This window comes from Diabrotica undecimpunctata, chromosome 6 (assembly GCF_040954645.1).
Source record: "Diabrotica undecimpunctata isolate CICGRU chromosome 6, icDiaUnde3, whole genome shotgun sequence".
In the NCBI taxonomy this organism is placed as follows: Eukaryota; Metazoa; Arthropoda; class Insecta; order Coleoptera; family Chrysomelidae; genus Diabrotica; species Diabrotica undecimpunctata.
Window position 1 is genome coordinate 24,353,261 of NC_092808.1, and position 23,732 is coordinate 24,376,992.

Here is a 23,732-nt window from a genome sequence, read left to right on the forward strand (position 1 = left end):
TCCCTAGTTCTTTTATATCGGATAATAGTTGATCGGTTCTAATGAGCATTTTATATTTCCTGTTTGTTTTGTATTAACTAATTAAATGGACAACGAAATTGGACATGAAACATCAATACTTCGAGCAAAGTGCTATTAAAATGTAAATTAGATACTTTTGAACCCATGTTTGGAACATCCATATTGCGCGATAATTTTTGTTCATCATTATTAGATAATAGATGATGTTGCTGTGTCCCATAGTGGCCCATTGAAAACGTTCAAACTGAAACATTTCTGATGTAAAAAAATTAATGTAGTACTTCTCTAAATGTCATTGAAATAAATAAAAAAAAGTCAAATGATTTGTATTTAATTAAATGTATAAGTTCAAACTTTTATATTGTGATAAAATATTCAATTAACGTTTTCTCTAATTTTGGTCTGTCTGTCATAACGACAGACAGACATCATGTGCTAGGCTAACGAATGTCTAAAAGTGTCTACAAAGCCTAAAGTGCTTGGTCATTATCAACCCTTTCAAATATGTCATACAATATAATATTTTTTGTCAAATGTGGTTGTTGTTGTTGTTTGTTTGGGTTTATATGACTGCGGACACTAAATCCATTCGTCAAATGTGGTTACCATTAAATGGTAACCACATTTGACGGTTGGTTATATATAAATTTTATAAAGTGAAAACAACCATAATGAACTCACCATATCGTCAGAGGCATATTTTATTAAACAATAACTTATTTGCACTTAGCTTATTAAAAGTGGTTATTTAAAATTGCACATTAACTATCCATTACAATTTTATGGTTTAAAGTATGAGAACAGCTATATACTGAAATAGCCAACGATTGCATTCCTATAAAAAATATTTAACAATGGTGAATTATTCATATCTGTAATGATGTGGGTGTAAAACAAATTACCTTTGTTTCTATATTTATTAATTCTAACGCTTCTTGAAATATTTTAATAATAAGGTTTGTTATATACTGCTTAATAGTAATTTTAATAAATCAGTTTCAGCAAATCCCACAAGCCCCACGAGCAATCTCATCTGTAATAGACAATTATCAGTTACTAATAATTCTAAAAGGGTACCTTCCACTATACAAATGTTAATTGTTTATTTATATATTATCAATCTGCTGTCCAGCACCCTTTTCAGTGTCATCCAAGCTCCTCTATGGATATGTAAACTTTCGAATTTTATTATCAACTTATCCAAATATAATAAGAATAAAATATCACCTTCCATAATCAAAGAAAGATTCCATGAAATACTACATCAATGAAGAGTGAAGAAGTTGTTGGATATGCTGTTACAACAGCTACTGTCAATCGATTTCGACTCTCTAGCAATTGCAGTATTTTTACTGTTGAACTATATGGAATACTACAAGCTGTGAAAAATCCACTCAAAGACAATAAAACTATAACAATCTGTACGGACGCTATCATCGATGCACTCCATAAGTAACTTACATTCTATCCACCCAATAGTTCAAAAACTCCAGAGTATATCGACTTCAAACTAATGGAAATACAGGAAAAATTTTGTGGGTTCATTACACATTGGTATTCAAAGTAATGAAAAAGCCTATCTAGCAGCAAAACAAGCCTATTCTCTAAACTTAATAGCAAAGATTCAAACATCATCAGATCTAAAAAGAACACTCAAATAAAAAATAATGGTCCTTTGGAATGATCATTAAAAAAGAAGCAATACCAAGATAAGCATTCTCCAACCAAACCAAACTCCCAGCTCCCACCAATGAAAAGAAAGGACAAATATATTATTTGGCGATTAAGAATAGGACACACACGCCTTACACATGGATACCTAATGAATTCCAGCAATTAGACTTTGTGTCAGTACTGCAACACCACGACTTCCGTAAAATACGTACTTCTTGACTGTCAACACTACTTAACTCCTAAAGAAGTAAATACAATCTTTTTAACAACCCAAAAGACATTCTTATCTTAGACCGCAGCAACTATAAGAATGAATTAAACTTTTTAAGAGACACAAAGCTATACAATTTAATTAAAAAAAAAAATGTATTCCAAAAAGTGTACTGTAGCTAATATTGTCCCCAATGTAAAAGTATTAAACATGCAAATAATGTAAATTATACCAGTGTCAATGACCCTAGCAGTCGAGACACATTTTTCGAAATAAAAAAAAATAAATCAGTACTTAATTTAAGTCAGACATTTTTTCACTATTTATATAAATTTAACAGAAAAGGAAGAAACTAAAACTAAATAATAGTATGAAGAAGACACTACATACTAAATGAGAAAATCAATAAATAAAAACGCGATTTATAGAATTGCTTTCAAATTAAAATTTAAAAAACAGGCAAAAGAACATGAAAAGAATATATTAAACAGGTAGGAAAAAAGGTACATGACGGTTTTGTACATCAACAATCCACTATTGTACTATTCGGAGTATAGTTTTTAAGTATTCAACCTTGCTAATAATTCATAAAACTTGAATTTTTACTGACTAGTTTTTTTTTTAAAACACTACCTTATGTGTTTACAAAGTCAACGTGAATTTGGAAATTTGATTATTTTTATTATGATTGATATTTACACCGGCCTCTGAGATAGTTTTTCCAAAAAATAGGCGTAGGGACCAATGTGTCCTATAGGACACATGACGTTATTGTGGACTAACTTTTTTTTTGTTTCAGATCGCGAAAAATATTGAAAATACTATTTTTTTTTTTTTTTATTAACACCTGTGCGGTGTTTGTATACTGCTATCTGGTCACAAATGACCAATTATCAGTTATTTTCTGACCTAACATAATAACAGCAAATGATTAAATCTAAGGCTTACCCTATGGTTTACTCTTATTTTATCTATTAACTAATGCACTACAACTAACATGCAATAATTTCACAGCACTATACTCTGCTTTTTACACTAAACTGTTACACATTTACACTAGCTCAAATGGTTTTGTCCTTATGAGTCTTCTCTTTAGTTCAGTGTTGTCAAGAAGCTGGATTGCCTCGACATTCACATGACTATGCAGCCTCTGCTCGTGACTTACTGCTGTTCTCTTGATTATTTCGATCACAGTTTCCATACCCAGGTCCTGGTGGAGGTTGCTGTTACGGATATACCAAGGAGCATCAACAATGTTTCTCAGTAGTTTGTTTTGAAATCTCTGGATAATATGTATATTACTAGCTTTGGTACAGCCCCAGAGTTGGCACCCATATACCCATACTGGCCTCAGTACTTGCTTGTAGATGGATAATTTATTATGAATTGATAATGTTGAATTTTTTCCAATCAGCCAATACAATTTCTTATATCTAATATCAAGCTCCCCTCTTTTCTTTTTGACATGGACTTTCCAGCGCAGCTTCGCGTCTAGGGTGATGCCCAAGTATTTTGCTGATGTTGCATAAGGAATTCGGGTATCATTTATTCTAACTGGCAAATTTTCTATTTTTTTATTTGTAAAGTTAACGTGTGCAGATTTAGTCTCATTTAATTTTATTCGCCATTTTCTGGTCCAGTTATGTATTTTATTTACTGATAGTTGCAGCTTATCAGTCGCTTCTTCACTAGTGTCTCCTATCGCCAGTATGGCTGTATCATCCGCGAAGGTGGCAATAGTATTTTGTTCTAGCTCTGGAATGTCACACGTATACAATAGGTACAGGACCGGACCTAAGACACTCCTTTGTGGCACGCCAGCTTTGATCTCCCTTAAGTCGGTGTAAACTTCTTCTTCTTTAACTCTGAAATATCTATTCGCAATGTATGATTTCAAGATTTCTGAATACTGTTTAGGCATGAACGTTCTTAGTTTATAGTTTAAACCGTCATGCCAGACTTTATCAAACGCCTGTGCTACATCCAAGAAGATTGTAGAGCAGACTTTATTTTCTTCTAATGTTTTTTCTATTATATTCGTTATTCTGTGGACTTGATCTATAGTGGAATGTTGATTTCTGAAACCAAATTGATGATTTGGAATAAGATTTTTTCTTTCTATTATTGGTTTTAATCTTTTCAATAGAAGTTTTTCAAATAGTTTTGACATCACCGGAAGGAGTGATATTGGTCGATAGGATGTCACTTCATTAGGAGATTTACCTGGTTTGGCGATCATTATTACTTCGGCTACTTTCCAGAGTCTGGGAACATATCTCTCAATCTAAAAGCAGCATTTATTAGGTGTGTCAGCTTAACTATGGCTTTTCTTGGTAAATTTTTTAATAATTCGCCTGTTATGAGATCATATCCTGGAGCTTTCTTAGGATTTATATTCTCTTTTATCTCTGTTGATACTTCTCTAAGTGATGTTAACGTTATTCTTTCTTCAGTTTGGAATGGTTCTTCCCATCTCAGTATTTCGCCATCATTGTGGTTGGGTTTGAACGTACTTTCTAAATGATCTGCAAATCGTTCTGCCTTCTGTTCGTTACTTCTAGCCCAGTTGCCGTTTTCCAACTTGATAGGAGGAGAATGAATAATTGGTCTCTTCATTCTTTTTGTTGCCTTCCATAAAGAATAATCTGTGTTTTGGTCAGCTGTTAAATTACTTAAAAAAGAATTAATTGTTGAATTTTTTATATTATGTATCTCCCTTTTTAGTTTTTGTGTAGCATTATTTAGACTAGTTTTGTCTCGTGGAGCTCTATATTGCTGCCATTTTTTCCTTAACTTCCTTTTTTCTACTATGAGTTCTCGGATTTCTTTTGGATAGTTGTTCCCTTTTGTTCTAGAAGTTATTGTGGGAGTATTTTCCCAAGCTGCCTGTTGGATATTTTTTATAAAGACTTCTAATTCGTCATCAAGTTGCCTCGTGTTTCTCAATGGCACAGCAAGATTAATTTTGTGTTCTAGGTTTATTTTGAAGCTCTCCCAGTCAGTTTTTTTATTAGTCAATATTGGATTAAACTCTTTTTTAATCACTGTATCACTCATAGTTAAAATACTATAGAAAAAATATTTTATTATTCCACTTTGAAAATATTCTCAATTGTTAAGAGAGTCATTTTCAAAATGGGTTAATAAAATGTTTCTTCTTCTTTCAGATTCAAAGTGATTTACCAAAAATAGTGTTAATAGACTGAGAATTTTTAGTTACCTAGTTAGAAAAACAGTTATACCTATAGTAATGAACAAATATAACAATGAACTTTTCAAGTGACGATTCGTATGACGATCCTGATTTTATGCCAAGCGAAACAGACGAATAAGATTCAGATTCGATTGGGTATTCCGACGAAGATTCTGATCATGAATTGACTCTACGAGTACCTCCACCAGCTTCTAGTCCAACCTTCAGGGATGACAACAATCAACCATGTACATCAACAGCTTTAAACGAAAGAGAGTTAGTTGAAAATCAGCCAAAGAATGTAGTCTGGGAGATGTGTCAAGAAGATAATCCAAATCAGTTTGAATTTATTGCAGAATACAAATGTGGTCTGAAAGAAATATATGCTATAAAAGAATGTTTGCAAATGCTGAACCAAGCGAAATATTCTTAACTGACGACATCTTCTTCTTCTTAAAGTGCCTATCCGTTCCGGACGTTGGCGATCATCACGGCTATCTTCACTTTGCTTATTGCAGCGCGGAACAGTTCAGTGGTAGTTGTGTTATACCACTTTCGCAAATTTTGAAGCCAGGAAATGCGTCTTCTTCCCGGTCCTCTCTTACCATTTACTTTCCCTTGGAGAATCAGCGGGAGAAGGCCGTAACGTTCTTGATTTCTCATTACATGACCTAGATATTCCAACTTTTTAGTTTTGACGGTCATGAGAATTTCACATTCTTTCCCCATTCTACGCAGGACCTCCACATTAGTAATTCTGTCAACCCAGGATATACGTAAGATGCGCCTATAACACCACATTTCGAAAGCTTCGAGCCGATTCATAGATGCAACAGTCAGTGTCCATGCTTCCATTCCGTAGAGCAGAACTGTGAATATGTAGCAGTTCAATAGACGGCATTTTGTTTTTAATGATATGTCTCGACTGTTGAAAATAGTTCTCATTCTAACGAATGCTGCTTTTGCTTTTATTATTCGCTGTTTAATTTCTGTTGAGTGGTCCCATTGGCTATTTAAATTGGTACCTAGATATGTATATTGCTCGACTCTTTCGATATTCTGTTGGTTGATTGTAAGTTGAGCGTTTAGTATTGGTTTTTTACTAATTGTCATAAATTTGGTTTTCTTTATGTTAAGAGCTAGTCCGTAATAGTTGATGCAACCAATTTTTACGCCACTCAAATAGTTACGACTGGTCAAGATATCTCTCAGCGATCCAGACTTCATCAATGGCGACCAGTTGATAAAGCGGAAATATATCAATTCCTTGCTTTTGTTGGATGGATGGGATTTGTGAGAGTACCAGTTCTTCGCGACTATTGCCGAACAGATAATTTATATAATTTCCCACTAGCCAGGTCTGTTATGTCCAGAAAAAGATTCGGAATCATTTTGAAAATGCCTCATTTATCGGACAACCCGAAAGCTCCAGAAAATGACCGCTTATACAAAATGCGAAACGTTAACAATATTTTTATCAGCAATTTCCAAAAAATTTATACGCCTGGAAGAAAAATTTGTATCGATGCAATCTTCTTTCATGGAAAGGACGATAGCTCTTCCACAAATATGGCATAAAAATTTTTAGTTTGTGTTGTGACAAAAGATACACCTGGAATATATCGATATAGTGTGGAAGATCAAAAAATGAAGAGGTTGTCGTTGTTGAGAGTGTAATAATGGAGCTCATTGACGATCTTCTGGATGAACGTAAGTTTTATACACGGACAATTACTTCACTAACCTTTCATTGGCATATCGTCTGCTGAACCGAAATACTCAATTAGTTGGTACACTTAGACTGGATCGAAAATATTTGCCACAACCTGTTGTTACTACCAAACTAAAAAAGGGAGAATTTGCTGCCAGCGATAGTAAAGGTGGTAGTAGTATTTTGAAATGGAGGGCTAAGAGAATTGTTTCTGTCCTTACTACAAAAGATTCTACATTACAGACTGTAGAAAAGACTACACGTTCTTAAAGTAACATCACGAAACCCAAGTGTATAGTTGACTATAACACTGGAAAGTTTTCCATCGATTTAAGTGATCTAATGGCGTCGTATTGTACAGCATTGAGACGCTGTACCAAGTGATACAGAAAATTATTATTCGAAATTATATGGGGGACTAGCATCGTTAATACTCATTTTCTATACAACAATAATGATTTGAGAATGCAGAAGTCCCTTAAAATTACTGAATTTAGGATATAGGTAATCCGTTCTATGTTGCAAAAATACGCAACTGATGTACCACCACCGCCAAATCCGAGTAGGCCTACGCCAGGAGAACGACAGATTGGTTAATAATTGCTCAAAATATAAATTTTGTTCTCAAGCGCGACAACTCTCTAGATGTGCCTCAGGCGAGACCTATAGAAGAGTTTTGAGCTGTTTTGAGTTGAAAGTTGTATAATAAAAGCCCAAAATGAAGATAAACTAAGGCGAAAAATTTTGCAAAAATTTCGTAAGATCGACTTCGAAACAGTCCAAAGGCTTATTGCACATGCAAGATCAAATTTACGTGCCATCAAAGGTCACGGACCTCTTTCTGTACTAAAAAAATACATTATAAACCTTAAATATGTAGACTTAATTTCCTATATTTAGTTAATAAAATGAACTTAATTTACAATTAGAAAATACATATATGTATTGGATAATAAAAACTTAACGAATAATAACAAAATATTTTTTTTCTTTAAATTCACCTGTCTATGCATAACCAAACAGAAAATGCTGTGCAAAGCCATGGATGAGTAAGTAAGTATTTTCATAATAACCATGGATTCAAAATTGCTTTTTTTCGTTTTAACGATTGTCTAACATTTTTCACTAGGCAGGTGACGATTTCCATAATTTGCGGAAAATTTCCTTCGGCTTGAACAATCTGAAAATATCTCGAATTTCCATAGTCGAATACACCTGGGTTTTGTTTTTCAGTATATAGCACACTTTAAGAAAGTCCTTCTGTTAAAATACCCTGTGTTCTTGATGCTGCTCTTGTTTTTTTACCTCTATGTTATATGTCATAGTATTCACAGCCCATATAACATCGATAAAACCCATGGAAGAACGACGCACTTTACATCAGGGCATTATGACACTCTAATATTATTAGCTTGCTGTCTCCATTGGCTTCCAGCCTGTGTCAGATGGACTGCTTCACGTAGGAAGTTTTTCACCAGAGTCTTTATTTGAACTGCCCATTGTGTTGGAGATCTTTCTCTTGGTCTTCAGCCTTCTGTCTTTCCTACTAGTATTAATAGTGTCATAGTCCCCGTTCTTCTGACTGTGTAGACTAAGTAATTTAGGTATGCTTGGTATACTTTTTTAACGGCCCAATCTATTACAAAGTTTGAGAAATTTTATTGTTGTGTGCGTACATGCTGCTTGAAAGTGAATAAATATTGCATCATAAAGTAAATAAAAGCCTTTTTTGTAGAATATTTTGGCTTTGCATTGAACATAAAGGTTTATTACTTTTGTTTTTTAAATATTTACAGTGAAAAAAGACCGATATAACGGTAAAATTGCCAGTTTATGGTAAGTTTTTTTTTGTTGCAGATTTTACAAAGAAAACTATTTTTTATTATGGATTTTAAGCCAATCAGGGCTGCATGTTTTTATGGGAAGAAAAAAACGCTTGCAATGACTCCGGTAGATCCAAATATTTCAGATATTTCCGATTTATCTGATTCGGAAGAAAATTAATTGCAACACGAAAATATTTTTAAAAACTCTGATGATGAAATAGGTCCAAATAATATAGTAGAGCATATATCCTAGTAGAGCAAACGAAGAAGAGGAAGTTGTATGAAGAAAAAAAGCAAATAGAGATCCTACCCATTTCAATTGGACAGAAGATGATATTAAAACTACTTCCATTTCTGATCCAGATCGTTTAGATTTAGTGGAGAGGTAGCTACGCCTTTGAAGTACTTTACCAAGTTATTTTCACTTGACGTTATTGAAAATATCGTGTTCCAGTCTAATTTGTACAGTGCACAGGTAAGAGGAAAATCCATCAACACTTCGCTCCGTTAAATAACAGATTTCTTATCCATTTTATTATTGATGTGACTAATAAATTTACCAGCAGTAGAAGACTATTGGGCAACATTCTCTAGAATATCCGAAATTGCGGATATTATGCCACTAAAACAATTTCAACTTCTCAGAAGATTCATGCACTGCAATAATAACAGCCAAGTTACAGACGAAACCAAAGATCGGTATTTTTAAATCAGACCAGTTTTGGATGCAGTCAGATTTAATGGCCAGACACATCAAATGAAAATCAGTATCCCATAGACGAAATTATGATTGCATATAAAGGTACTCGTTTAGGGAATATCAGGCAATATATTCAAAATAAGCCTCATAAATGGGGATACAAAATGTTTGTTCAAGCTCGCGTGTCTGGCTACATTGCCGATTTTATAGCATACCAAGGAGCTTTCACATTTTATGAGTTGTATTCTTATTCTTCTTGTATCACTCCTATCGGAGATTGGAAATCATCAAGGCTATCCTGACGTTGTTTACAGCTGACCTAAAGAGTTCATTAGTATTACAGCCAAACCACTCTCTCAAATTACGCAGCCATGACATTCTGCAGCCATTATGAGTTGTACAATACTCTAAACGTGCTTACTGAAAAAGAAACTTCTTTTGGTGTAGGTGCTAGCGTTGTTATAAGTTTGAGCAAGATCATTTCTGATTCCTCAAATTCAGTAATTTTTTGCGACAACTCGTTTTTCGATCTGGAGCTTTTTATTTATCTAAAGAAAAAATATGGGATACTAAGTTTGGGAACAATTAGGCAAAACAGAATCGAGGGATGTATAATGGAAAGCGACAAGGTAATGTCGAAACGTGGCAGAGGATCATATATGTATAAGTCTGATACCGAAAAGGGAATTATTGCTACTAAATGGACTGACAATAAATGTGTACTTTTAGCAAGTACTTTTTGTGGAATTGAACCCCTAACTTATGTACAAAGATTCTCTAAAACTAAAAAAAGAAAGGCAAATGTACCCTGTCCCTCTCTAATTACCCAATATAACAAGCATATGGGAGGGGTTGATATGGAAAAATCTTAACTTGGATTGTATAGAAGTCCAAGTAGAGCCAAGAGATGGTATTTACCCCTTGTTAGTTGGATATAGGACATATGTGTCATAAATGCATGGATTCTCTATAAAAATGACTGCACTGTTATGAAAGAAAAACCTATACCTTTAAAATCATTTAGACTACAGCTAGCAAGTTCTCTCACACGCACAGGAAAAGAAAGTAAAAAGGTAGGCCTTCCTGCAGCCTAAAAATAAAATTCAATCTCCTCTTGCACTGAGACCAGATAAAGCCACTATACAGGATTCAGTTGCTCATCGGTCCAAACATATCACCAAGGGTAGGTGTAGATATTGTACATCTGGATTTACTGTTATAGCATGGCAGCATTTCATATATTCTTCTTACATACTCTCATTTGACATGTTTAATTGCTAATTTTTTATTCTAAGTAAACATAAAATATTTGATAATCTGATTTCTACCTCACCTAACACCTTAGCTATGAAAGACTGTACCTCAAACTGGCAATGTAACTTTTTAACTACAAATTCAAAAGTCACTTTCTTTTAGTTTTATCGTTTGTGGTGCCAAACTGACACCACAAATCAAATTTCACATTTTTTTATATATTTTGAAACATTTTTTCAGATTCAGGGTTAAAAGATTCGTTCTGTGTTCTATCTAGGACACGCGTATAATTCTTCCGTAGACCCACATTTCGAAGTTAGTTAAGTCTAATTAGTATCAAAATTTTGAAATATGTTTCTTGTGTTATTTATTAACATTAAAGTCATTACTTTAATTATTACATTAAATTATGTTGAATTAAATGGCAATTAAAATAGAATTATTGCATTTTGAAGTAAAAACTGTGGCATGCAACTGGAATTTCCATGAATTTATTATTCGCATCAAACTCTTTACCCCATAAAATTTCCATTTGTATTAAATGTTTCTAAATATGTGACTATATTTATTATATATTTATGACTTCATAGGAAAATTGAAAATAAATTTCTTAATAAAATCTATTTTTATCGTTTGTACATTGACAATTTTTTCTTTCCAATATAATAAAGAAATTTATATGAGTTCCACTTATTGATTAATATCCATACCTTTTGTATCATTTAATTTATGTAGTTAGTGGCATAATATTATTTTCTTGATCACGTCTCCACTGGTACTCTAAATACGTTTTCTATTACACTAAAAAAGTTTACGGCAGAATAAACAATGAAATAGGCTATGTCATTACAAAATTATAAACAGAAAAGGTATATTCGTATATACCAGAGACATAGGATGAACCAAATAAGTATAAAAATATAAACAAAATAGAGCTCGATCAGACGCAAACAATGAGGGTCCCGACTGTATTGCCATTTTCCATTAACAACATTACTTCAAAATTACACCATCTGCAATAAACGGATACCTAAATAACTAAAACTTTCGACTCGGAAAACAACGGAAGAAATAGCAGCAGAATTAATAACATATGCAGAAAAACAATTACAAAAAGAAATCAACACCCTAATGCAACATATATGTTATAAATACGCTTTTATAGTTGCCGGAGATTAAAAAAAAACGGAGATCGAGAGGAATGCAAAAATTACAGAACAATAATCTTTTTAAATACCAAGTACAAAGTTCTAGTGAGTATATTAAACATGAGACTAAAATCATATGTTGAACGAATATTAGGCTAACACCAGAACGGGTTCACACCGGATAGATCGACAATTAATACCATGCATATATTATAGTAGAACAAATAATTCAAAAAACAACTGAACACATCACGTGAAATAAAATTATATTACATATACATGTAATATTCATAGATTTTAAAAGTGCACTTGATACAATTAATTGAAACTGATGGAAGAATTAAAGCATCTCAGGATCCCAAGAAACCGTAGTGAGTCTTTAAAGAAACTCTTCGCATATCTCACAAATTATTAGTAAATATATTTATATATACTGTGTGTAAAAGCCAAATGGAATAAATTTATTATTTAGGTTACTGTACATATTTATAAAAAATCCCGAAAGACGTCAAATTTAAATTATAACTTGACATTCTTTAACGTGAAAATGCAACCCCTACCTTCAACCCCCTTAGAATGACAGGTACAACCCCCAATTTTTAAAATAGGAAGTATAGGCTTGTGATATATCGTTTGAAAGGTCTTTTCATTCTCCATTCAAAAATGTTGTCGCTTTCAAGTTTATTAATATTAATTAAAATAAAATAAATTAAAATCATGTGGTTACCGAAATTCGCTACAATGCAATCAAAAACTAAAATGTAATGCAAAACGTAATAAAATATAGAATACGAAAAAGAACTATGAATGTTAATGAAGTAGATGTTCAAAATGTTCACCACGAACGTCTTGGCAACATCCTAATCTCAAATAAAACTGTCTTCTAACATTATTTAACATAACAGGCGTGATCGACCTAATCGCAAGCGTTATTCGTTCTTTTAAGTCATTTAAATCAGAAGGTTTAGTTTTGTATACATGGCTCTTCACATATCCCTATAAAAAGAAATCTAATAATGTAAGATCAGGTGATCGCGCTGGCCATTCAATCGATCCTCGCCTCCCTATCCACCGATTGGGAAATATTGTATCGAGGTACTGCCGGACATTAAGTTGTTAATGTGGTGGTGCTCCATCCTGCTGAAACCATATCGTATTCGCTGAAACTTGAGGGTTTCCTAGATCAGGATATAAATTTGCCAACGTTGGAATGACATCATTTTGAAGTAGTGCCAAATAATTGTTGCCATTCAAGTTGCCCTCAATGAAAAAGGGACCAATGATATTGTTTCCTACAATCCCTGCCCAAACATTAACCTTTTAAGGGTATTGAGTGTGTTCTTCTCTTATCCAGTGAGGATTTTCCGTGGCCCAGTAGTGGCAATTTTGCCGATTAGCATGACCGTTAAGTGAAAAAGTACACTCATGAGAAAACATAACGTCTTCTAATTGGATAATATTGTTATCCAACATGTCCATCATTTGCTCACAAAAAAAAGTTCTCCTATCAAAATCGTCTTCCATAAGCTCCTGAGTAGGTATCATCTTATAGGGATGCAATTTATTTTCTTTTAATATGTTTACTATCGATGTATGGCTAGAATTGAATATAGTGGATGCCTGTCTACTCGATGTATGTGGATTTTCCTGAAACTCAAGCAACACATCTAATTTGAGTTCATCACTCAGTGCATTGGCAGCTGCTTTTTTTATCTGCCTTACATGACCAAACTCGCGAAACTGCTTCTCTATTTTACTTATTTTTCCTTGGGATATAGGCGGTAAATTAGGAAATTTCTCATGAAATAGGTGAGTTACTTCCTGTTGTGTTCGGGTGTTATCTCCGTAACCAATCATTTGTAAAACTGTTATTTTATGCATTTTCGTTAATCTAACCATTTTTCAGAATTGAATTGAACGAACTTTTTACTTAAATTAAAATGTTGACAACTTAAATAAAACAATTTACTAATGCGTGTTAAAATAACGTTGCCACGGAAATTCTTTAAAGTTTTTTAATGGTTACCATCTAAAAACCACATTTTTATGGTTTTTGTTCACTTTCTCATTATCAAGACCTAAAGGGGAAATAAGTTTATCTTAATTAATCTTAATAAACTTGAAAGAGACAACATTTTTAAATGGAGAATGAAAAGACCTTTCAAACGATATATCACAAGCCTATACTTCCTATTTTAAAAATTAGGGGTTTTAACTGTCATTCTAAGGGGGTTAAAGGTAGGGGTTGCATTTTCACGTTAAAGAATGTCAAGTTATAATTTAAATTTGACGTGTTTCGGGATTTTTTATAAATATGTACAGTAACCTAAATAATGAATTTATTCCATTTGGCTTTTGCACACTGTATATTTACTAATATATATAATCAGAAGAAAATGATGAAATAATTTAAATTCAGGCATCCGTGACGTTAGTTTTTACTTACTCCCAGATTAAAGATTTTTTTTTCTACTAAAGCAGCAGACGGTACGCTATATGTATTTTGATCAACAAGACCAGTAACTGATACCGTTTTCTCTATTTAGTAGTTATATAGCCGCATCCCAGGGTTACAGCTAGCAGCAGCAATCAAAACTAGAACGACTACAGGAAGTACGAAGATGACTACACCCCCGGTAATTTTTCTCGTAGCAACACCTTCAGCAACAAAAAGAATGTTTCAAACAGAAGCTTAATACTAACAAAATACCTAAATTTATGCACCGAGAACTGGAAACTCTTTAGTGAGAATATCATGACCTAGATAACAGCAAAAGAACGTGAACCTAGGCCACCTATATTAAAAAACGAAATTGTTAAGGCTCTAAAAAAAGTCAAAATATTCAAATCAGCCAAACACGACATAATATATCCAGAAATTTTAATCTATCTATCTATTGGCCTAAAGAGATCCAATATTGAACATAGTCCTCCCTCCGTTCTTCCATCTTTCTCTATTTTAAGCCATATGCTTCCACCTTGAACCAGCATGGTGTTTTAGGTCATCCAGCAACCTCATCTGAAGTCTCCCTCGTTTTCATTTATATTTCGAGGTAGTATTTTTCAAGTTTTATGACGTTTCTTAACCAGGTATTTTTCCTTCTATCTGACAGTCGTATGTGGATAATTTGTTTTTCCATTGCTCTTTGTGGCTTCGCTATTCTATCGCTTTTCTATCTAAGCTCTTGTAGATGTCTAAGTTTGTTATCCATATGTAAGGACGAGAAGAATGCACTTGTTTCATTTTTAGATATTAAGGATACTTTTTATTTTCAATTGCCATACAAAACCAAGCTTAGGAACTCTTGCCTATTTGGACTTTATTATAGAGTTACATTAGTTTTTCTATGTACCGAAAACACGAAAAGCGGTACATTTGATATCTTCAATACACCACAGTAATACCATAAATAATGAAATAAAAAACCTAAAATTATCGAATTTTATAATCAAACCAACGAAGGCGTCGATGCACTAGAAGAAAACTATACAGTTTATTCTACACATCGAAGGAGTCGATGATAGCCTCTTAATATTTTTTATATCATTTTGGACATTTCTTTCGTTAATGCGTTCATAATAATAGCCCTAACAACTAAATGCTAGGACAAACGAAAATTTATTTAAAACGATTATCTTTACGACCTTTCTTATTGAATCAAAGAACGAGATCAATCATATAGTAAACTCCATCATTAATAACAAAATATTGAAATGGCTCGGTCTCTATAAACTTTCTCTATAAACGAAAATACTGCATAACAGCATGACTACTAAATGTTCGGAAAATTCAAGAAATGACTATTTTAATATGGGGTTACATCCTCACGCACCTTTACAACCGCGGCAATCCTGTTTGGCATTGTTCGTACTAAGGATTTACATAAGTCAGGGTCAAAACTATCAAATAATTCACCTAATTTACTCTTCAAATCGGCGACGGTTCTCTGAGGATCATTTCGCATTTTCTGTTTCATCTTATGCCACAATGTCTCCATAACATTAAGGTTTGGACTGTTCGAAAGTCATGAGAGGACTTCAACGTTATTTTCTTCAAACCATTTTTATGGTTGTTTTAGCTACATAGCATTCAGCATCGTCCTGTTTGAATATAAAATTCAAGTCTTCGTAGAGATCGTGAGCGCTTGGTAAAAGACCAACTTCAGAAGTTTTCACTAGAAAACTTCATAGATATTTTGAGTCTATCTTTATGGAATGCTTCATTTTGACTTTTGATAACCCGTTTTCGTAAGAAAAACAAGAAGAAGAAGAGGTTTGTAGGTATTGGTGTGGAGTTCCAGGCTGCTTCCTGTACAACTACGTTATAATGTTCTATTGCATGTTCGATCTGTTTATCTGTCTTTAGTGGGATGTGTAAATTGATTTGATTGTTTACTTGATATCTAAAATAACTGCATTTGTTTTATTATTGTTTAATATGCAGCTCTTTTCTGTTGTTGATCTGTTTTTACTTACGAGTATAATAACCGATGAATGGTCAGAGGATAAATCAAAACAAGGCTTTGGTTTAAAGTATTTTTTGTTTATTCCTTTCACTACAGCAACAATATGGCTTATATTTTAAAAATATACGTTGCTGCTCAGTTTACTACGGTTGGGCAGGGTAAGGTGCTCAAAATGTCCACGATCATTGAATAGAAAAACAAAAATAGTTTGCGCTAGTTGCAAAGCGCCTATATGCCACGTATATCAAACGTGTGTGAAACACACGCTTGCAAAGATTGCCTATATGTTTATTTTTTGAGAACAGTTTTTTATGTAATTTCATTTTATATTTACAATGAAATTAATAGGCTAGTTACAAAGTATTTAAATTTTTAAGGTCATTTGTTAGTTTAATTTTTATGTTTAGTCAAGTACATAAACAAATGGTTTTTTGTGTTTATTTATAAGTTATTGATGCATTTTGCAATTGAATGCAATAGTGGCTTAACTCAAAAATTGACAAAATTGAGTTAACATCACCAGAGGGCTTGAAATAGCCCTGCAAAATATGACCTGCAAAACTGGCACAATAATATTAGCAAAAATGTCCTCTAGACGTCACTAGTGTCGATATGACATATTGTCGATTGAGATAAATTGTTTTTGCAGTACTGGCCCTTTTTAGTTGTACAGTGAAACTCGAACCCTGTCGATATTAAGTTTCTATGCAATACCGGCGGTTATGAGTTGGCCACTATAGCCAGAATTTTAGATATTTTCAAACTGTATTAATGCGAATTTTGGAGTTGTGTCACATTAAATTAAAGAAATAAATTGATTGTTTTAAAAATGTAAGATTCAAAGGGTTATCAGAAAAGAAGTGAATTAATCCTATCTCGAGCATCTATAACGTAAGTAATAATAGCAATATTATTTTAATGTATAATTCCAAATAATCGATTTAGTAGTAAAAAAAGTATGACAAGGAAGGCTTGTCTGGACCAATGGAAAAGAAATGTCAGAAAGTTTCTTAGAAATTCAGGCCACAAATACACCAATATTAACGGTAATCTACAGGCTCGCAGTTTAGGTGCATCTTGCAATCCATGAATCCATGTAGACTGAAATGTGATGAAACATTTACGTTACATGAAAGATTGGTTAAAACGGGTAAAAACACCAGTTACGGGTTAACGAATTCAACAAGAAAGGAAATACAAACAATCGTAAGGATGATATACTTAAAAGCATAAAAGATATAATCCGAAAAGACGTTTCCGTAATGAGACAATCAGTGGAAAGCTGCAGATTGAAGCTACTTCAAATAAAGTACATAGAAAAGAAGCAACTTAGGTAGTTGTAACGACACTTAGTAAGAATAAAAGACCATGTAAAAAAGTTTGGCCTGGCTACAATTAAAAAAAAAAGATACAGAGACGACTCAAAATAACGTAGGATGAATGTTTACCAAGAGTCTAAAAGATGTAACCCGAAGAGACCATTTCTGCAATGAGACAATAAGAGGAAAGCTGTAGACTGGACCGACAAAAAATAAATTAAGAAAGGCAGCTACTAGAATGGAAGTTAAGACATTTAGTAAGAATGGCAGACAATGTATAGAAACTTTGACCAGGCTACAAGTAATAAAAAAGATCCAAATATGACTCAAAATAACGTAGGATAGAATGTTTGCCAAAAGTCATAAGATGTAAACCGAAAGGACCATTTGCGCAATTAGACTTATACTTAGTAAGGAACTAATAGAACTAAAACACATAGAAAAGGATACGTGGATTGACTACCTAAAAAAGCTCTATGCGTATAAAGAACAAACAAAAGAAACAGCATCTGATTGATCTAAAGAAATCGTTTGACAGAGTAAGACTCAAAGATGTATAAAGAACAAACGACGCTATAACCGGAAACACCAGAAATTACCAAAAATGAAGAACTTAATATAAATGTACAGGAAGTTTGGAAAATACTTGAAAACTTGAAGAAAAGAAAAGCAGCAGGTGAAGACGGGAAAGCAAACGAATTACTGAAATATTGTGGAGCAGCAATGATAAAACAATTAACAACATTAATTAATAAAATTATAAAACACAATAAAATACAGGAAGAATGGAGATCAAGCGAACTAATTCTACTATTCAAAGGAGATAAAAACCAGCCAGAAAACTACAGAGGTATAAACTTGTTAAATACTGCGATAAAACTTACAACTAAAATTTTACAAGTGCTAATAAGTTTAGCAAATGAACAACAGGGTTTTCATAGTCTAATATCGTGTACAGGTTCAATATTCGTTCTAAAGCAAATTACTGAGAAATCACTAGAGTGTAATAGACCAGCATTGCTGTGTCTAATTGATCTAAAGAAAGCGTTTGACAGAGTAAGACTCAAAGATGTAATCCATCTTCTGTATGATAGAGAAGTTCCCCTAAATATTATAAAAACTATCGAAAACATCTAACAAAACAACAAAATGGAAGTCAGAATAGATGGACAACTTACAGAACCTATAGAAATAGGCAGCGGAATAAGACAAGGAGATTCATTGAGCCCCATGCTTTTCAATTTGATCATAGATGAAATCATCAAAAGCGTTAACAAAGGAACAAAGAATACAGAATGGGAAACAAAGAAATAAAAATATTCTGTTACGCAGGCAACGCAATATTGATAGCCCAAGATGAAGATAGTCTGCAAAGACTGATCCACAGATTTAACATAAGAGCAAAAGAATTTAATATGACAATCCTATCTCAGAAAACTAAAACAATCATCAGCATTGAACAAGTAATGGAAATAAAATACCTGGGAATTACACTGTCTAGCTATGGAGACCTGGACAAAGAAGTGAGAGATCAAGTACAAAAAGCAATAGAATGGCAGGATGCCTTAATAACACTATATGGCGAAACAGATACATTAACACTGAGATGAAGTCATGAATTTATAAAGCCAGTGTAAGACCAATAATGATGTATGCCTCATAAACAAGACCCGATACAGCCACAACGCAAAGGCTAATGGAAACGGCAAAGATGAGAGTACTTAGAAGAATTACAGGAAATACGCTGAGAAATCGAAAGAGAAGTAAAGACATTAGAAGAAAATGTAACATACAGTGTACACATGAATGGACACAAAATAGAAAACAAGAATGGAATAACCACATAAGCAGAATGGAGGAGACCTGTGTCGTCAAAATAGCAAGAGGTAAGTCACCAATCGACAGAAGAAGTATCGGACGACTCCGCAAAAGATGGAGTGACAACCTTTCATAGAGGTATTAACAAACTGAATTGCTTATAAAAAGGAATAAGAAGAAGAAGACTTAGTAAGAATGGCAGACAATGTAAAGAAAGTTTGGCTACAAATCAACAAAAAAATCCAGAGACAACTCAAAATAACTTAGGATAGAATGTTTACAAAGAGTTTAAGCAACTACAACTAGTAGCAACTAGTAAAAAGTTGACAAGAAAGAATAATATTGGCTATCAATAAGAAGTTATAAAGAGAATTTATTTATAAATAACTTAATTTTAGTATACCTATATTTAGGAGACTTGTTTGACGGCATACCAAACAAGCTATAATCTCCGTAAATAAAATAATAATAACATTGTTACCATTCAATGGTTAACGTGCAGCTTACACCAAAAATATAAATAAAAAATATAAACAAGGCTTTATTATCTAAGACTAAAAATAATGACTTACCTTTTTCCTACACGTATGCTTTCATCACAAGTAAATTGTTCGTAGAAATCACCACATAAACAGCACTTTACTAATGAATATCTACTGCAATAAATAAAATCCAACGAGGTGTGCGAAGTTTTTCCCCAAGCAAGTGTACCGACAACTTTTTTAAAAGATCACTATCAACATATCAGTAGTCCTTCTAATGTTTACCTACTACAGCAGCAATAAATCTACTAACAGAAATGGAATAATTATTCAATACAGGATGATACAGACCCACCGTGGAATATAAATGTTATATAAGAAGCATCATTGAAAAATATCCTTGAAATCTCTTGCTATTAGATCAGGTACGCACACCGGTCGACTATTTTGTGATAAATATTTGGTTGGTATTTTAATTTGTAGTTTTGATTACTAATTTTTAAATTAATTATCTGTAAGTCCACTCAGGCGTGACTAACATTAACATTTGTGTTCTCACTGAATTATGTTACATACTTTACGTGTCGAGTCATTTAAAGGTTCGAAGTATGCATGGCAATGTTTGACTAATGTAAGGAAATGCACGAAGTATGTGAACATACACTGCCCAACAAAAATAAACTTTATCAAAGACATGACACATTTAACTAATAAAGAAAACAATGGTCATATTTAAACATAATATCCCTGGAGTTGTCACTAATAAATAAGGATGGAACTTATGTGTAAGAGAACACAAAATAAAAAAAGCCGGCATAATATTTGCTGTCATCCCTAGGCAGGTCGGCTTCCGAATAACATTTTTCTGTGAGTTTCTGCCTTGGGCTACATCAGTATTAATCCTCTTCACAGAATACCAGGCCTAAGCATTTTCCATAAAATTGTCTTTGGTTTTCCTCTCCTACTCTTTCCAAGAACTAGCAACTAAGCGATTTTTGTATTATCACTTTGTGATCACTCCACTAGTCCATTTAAGCATTCTCATTTTTGCCATTTGTCCTTCTTCTTTATTTTTAACTGTCAAAAATTTGGTGCATTACAAAACCAGGAGATTGACTTTATTAGGTTTCAAAGGCGACACGTTACATTACCAAAAGATTTGCAATTGGTATCAGAAAGTCCAATACCTATACAACATTACAAGTATAATGATCTATTGACATTAGTGCCAGATGCTTCTACATTTTGCATTGATTTTTATAAAAACTTAAAGCATACCATAACTATCCAGAAGGAAACTTACTTGAGGATGACTGAGTGGTTTTTACTTAAAATACCATTTTGGTTAAATAAAAAGATGAATTATTTGTATTTGTAAAGGTAAATTGTGTGGTTAAATAAATTTTGTAAGTAACTCGCTGCATCATATTCTCAAAGAGATCAAAATAGATAAAAGAAATACCTACTTTAAAACTTGGAGGTCAGACACTTGAATATAAAGTACAATTAAATATCTAGGTTTAATATTTGATCCAGCTCTAACCTGGAAGGACAACATCAAATATATATCAGCTATATGTCAAAAAAGACTAAACCTCTTGAAATTTTTTTCTGGTACGAACTGGGAAGCGGACGGTAGAAGTCTACTCATATTATATAACAATCTGATCCGCTCCAAGATCGATTATGGATGCCACGCTTACTCGTCTGCTTCAACAACAACTCTAAAAGTTTTAGACACCATTTAAAATAACGCTCTTAAAATAATAAGCCGTGCATTTAGAACAACCCCTATCTTAAGTCTTCAGGCCGAACTCGGTGAACTACCATTAGATTTAAGAAGACAGGAATTAATGCTCTCATATGCATCGAAGAAAAAATCATGGATGACAGATAAGATCCTGAAACTAATGGACGAGAGAAGAAAAGCCAAAAATGATCCAGACAAATATAAAATCATAAATATATTAATAAGAGCGAAAGTCAGAGAAGCGAAAGAAAAAGAAGCAAGGGAAAGATGCGAAGAAATTGAGACTCTGCAGTCAAAGTACGATAGTCACAATGTACATAGGAAAGGTAAAGAACTCACAGTGAGACTAAGACGAAGGCAGAAAGGAAATATAACTGATTCTGACGGAAACATCATCTTGGGCAAACAGAGTAAAATAAGAACGTGGAAAGAATATCTAGGAAAACTATCAAAGAGATAACACCTTTGAGCTAGAAGAAGAGGTAAATGATGGACCAAGAATATTATAGTAGGAAGTTTACTCCGCAATAACACTGTTAAAGGATGGCAAAGCGACAGGCCCTGATAATATGCAAGCAGAAATACTCAAACTAATGGACAACGAATCAATAGCAATAATCGCAGATATTCAACAACATATACAACTCTGGAGAAATACCAACAGAATGGCTGAAATCTGAGTTTATTACACATCCAAAAAAAACCAGGAGCCAAAAAAATGCGAAGATTACCGTACTACAAGCCTCATGAGTCATCTCCTAAAATTGTTCCTAAAGATAATTCATAAGAGAATCTACAAGCTGTGTGAAAGTCAAATTTCCCCCAACCAGTTCGGGTTCACAAATACTAGAGAGGCTTTGTTCTCCGTATAAGTTTTATTCCAGAGATGCAGAGACGTCAACTGCGACGTATACGCATGTCTGGTTGATTACAAGAAAGCGTTTGATCGAGTACAGCACGCCAAGATGATGCAAATACTAAAATAAACAGGAATTAACAACCAAGATCTGAAAATAATTAGAAATCTTTACTGGAATCAGACAGCAAATCTCAGAGTTTAAGATGAACACACTGACTATGTGAAAATCATGCGTGGAGTGAGGCAAGGCTGTATTTTGTCTCCTCTAATCTTCAATCTGTACTCTGAAAGAATATTTATCGAAGGTTTGCACGAAACTGAAAAAGGTATTTTACTAAATGGTAACAACATCAGATATGCAGATGACACCATAGTATTTGCGGACAACATAGAAGACCTACAAGTTCTTATGAACAAAATCACGTATTACAGTGAACAATATGGACTCAATATAAACGTTAAGAAGACAAAGCTTATGATAATTAGCAAGAAAAGGATAACAGAAAGTCAACTCTACGTCAACGAATCAACTGTAGAAATAGTGACGTACTACAACTACCTCGGCACCATAATAAATGAAGAATGGACCAACAACCAGAAGATTAGAGCACGCATCGGAAATGCTAGATCCACCTTCATTCGGATGGGGGCCTTCTTCAAGGGTCACAACCTCTCTTGATATAAAAGTAAGAATGCTGCGATGCTACGTCTTCTTTGTTCTTTTTTATGATGTTGAATCGTGGACTTTGAACGAAGATATGTGCAGAAAACTGGAAGCATTTGAGATGTGGCTATATTGGAGAATGCTTAAAATCCTGTGGACTGACCGGGTCACAAATAAGGAGGTCCTCAGAAGAATGAATAAGAACCGAGAGGTACTGACCACCATCAAATCTCAAAAGTTACAGTTCTTCGGACATATTATGCGAAATGACTCCAGATATGCTCTCCTTTAAGCTATCCTGCAAGAAAACATATTTGGAAAACGAGGTCCAGGAAGAAGAAGAAGAACATCTTGGTTCAAGAACCTTAGAATCTGGTGCAATACAACACCTGTGCAGCTTTTCCGCGCTACTGCAGATAGTATAAAGATTGCCATGATAATCTCCAACATTCGTAACGGATGGGCACATCATGAAGAAGAATGCATCGAAGCGGTACTCTTTACAATATCACCAAATCATTTGTTGCTCGAATATCTAGCACGCAAAAACCCACATTCCCTATCTAGTTATATCATATCCACCGATGGGCTAAAGAGATGACTCGGCGTGTGCTGTATTTAGATCAAGTAATGTAA

The 23,732-nt window shown here is 33.6% G+C and overlaps 1 protein-coding gene across 2 annotated transcripts in view; it reads right to left on the bottom strand.

Moving 5' to 3' along the window:
* Positions 1-20,388, bottom strand: part of LOC140443298 (aminopeptidase N-like) — a 98,838-nt gene extending 78,450 nt beyond the window's left edge. The window contains exon 1 of one of the 2 annotated variants that reach the window (XM_072534478.1): positions 19,914-20,388. The gene's annotated coding sequence lies outside the window, so the exon portion shown is untranslated. Of the gene's footprint in view, positions 1-702; positions 842-19,913 lie in introns of those variants that run through there. The other variant, XM_072534479.1, reaches the window with a different exon arrangement.
* Between the last annotated feature and the right edge of the window lie 3,344 nt (positions 20,389-23,732).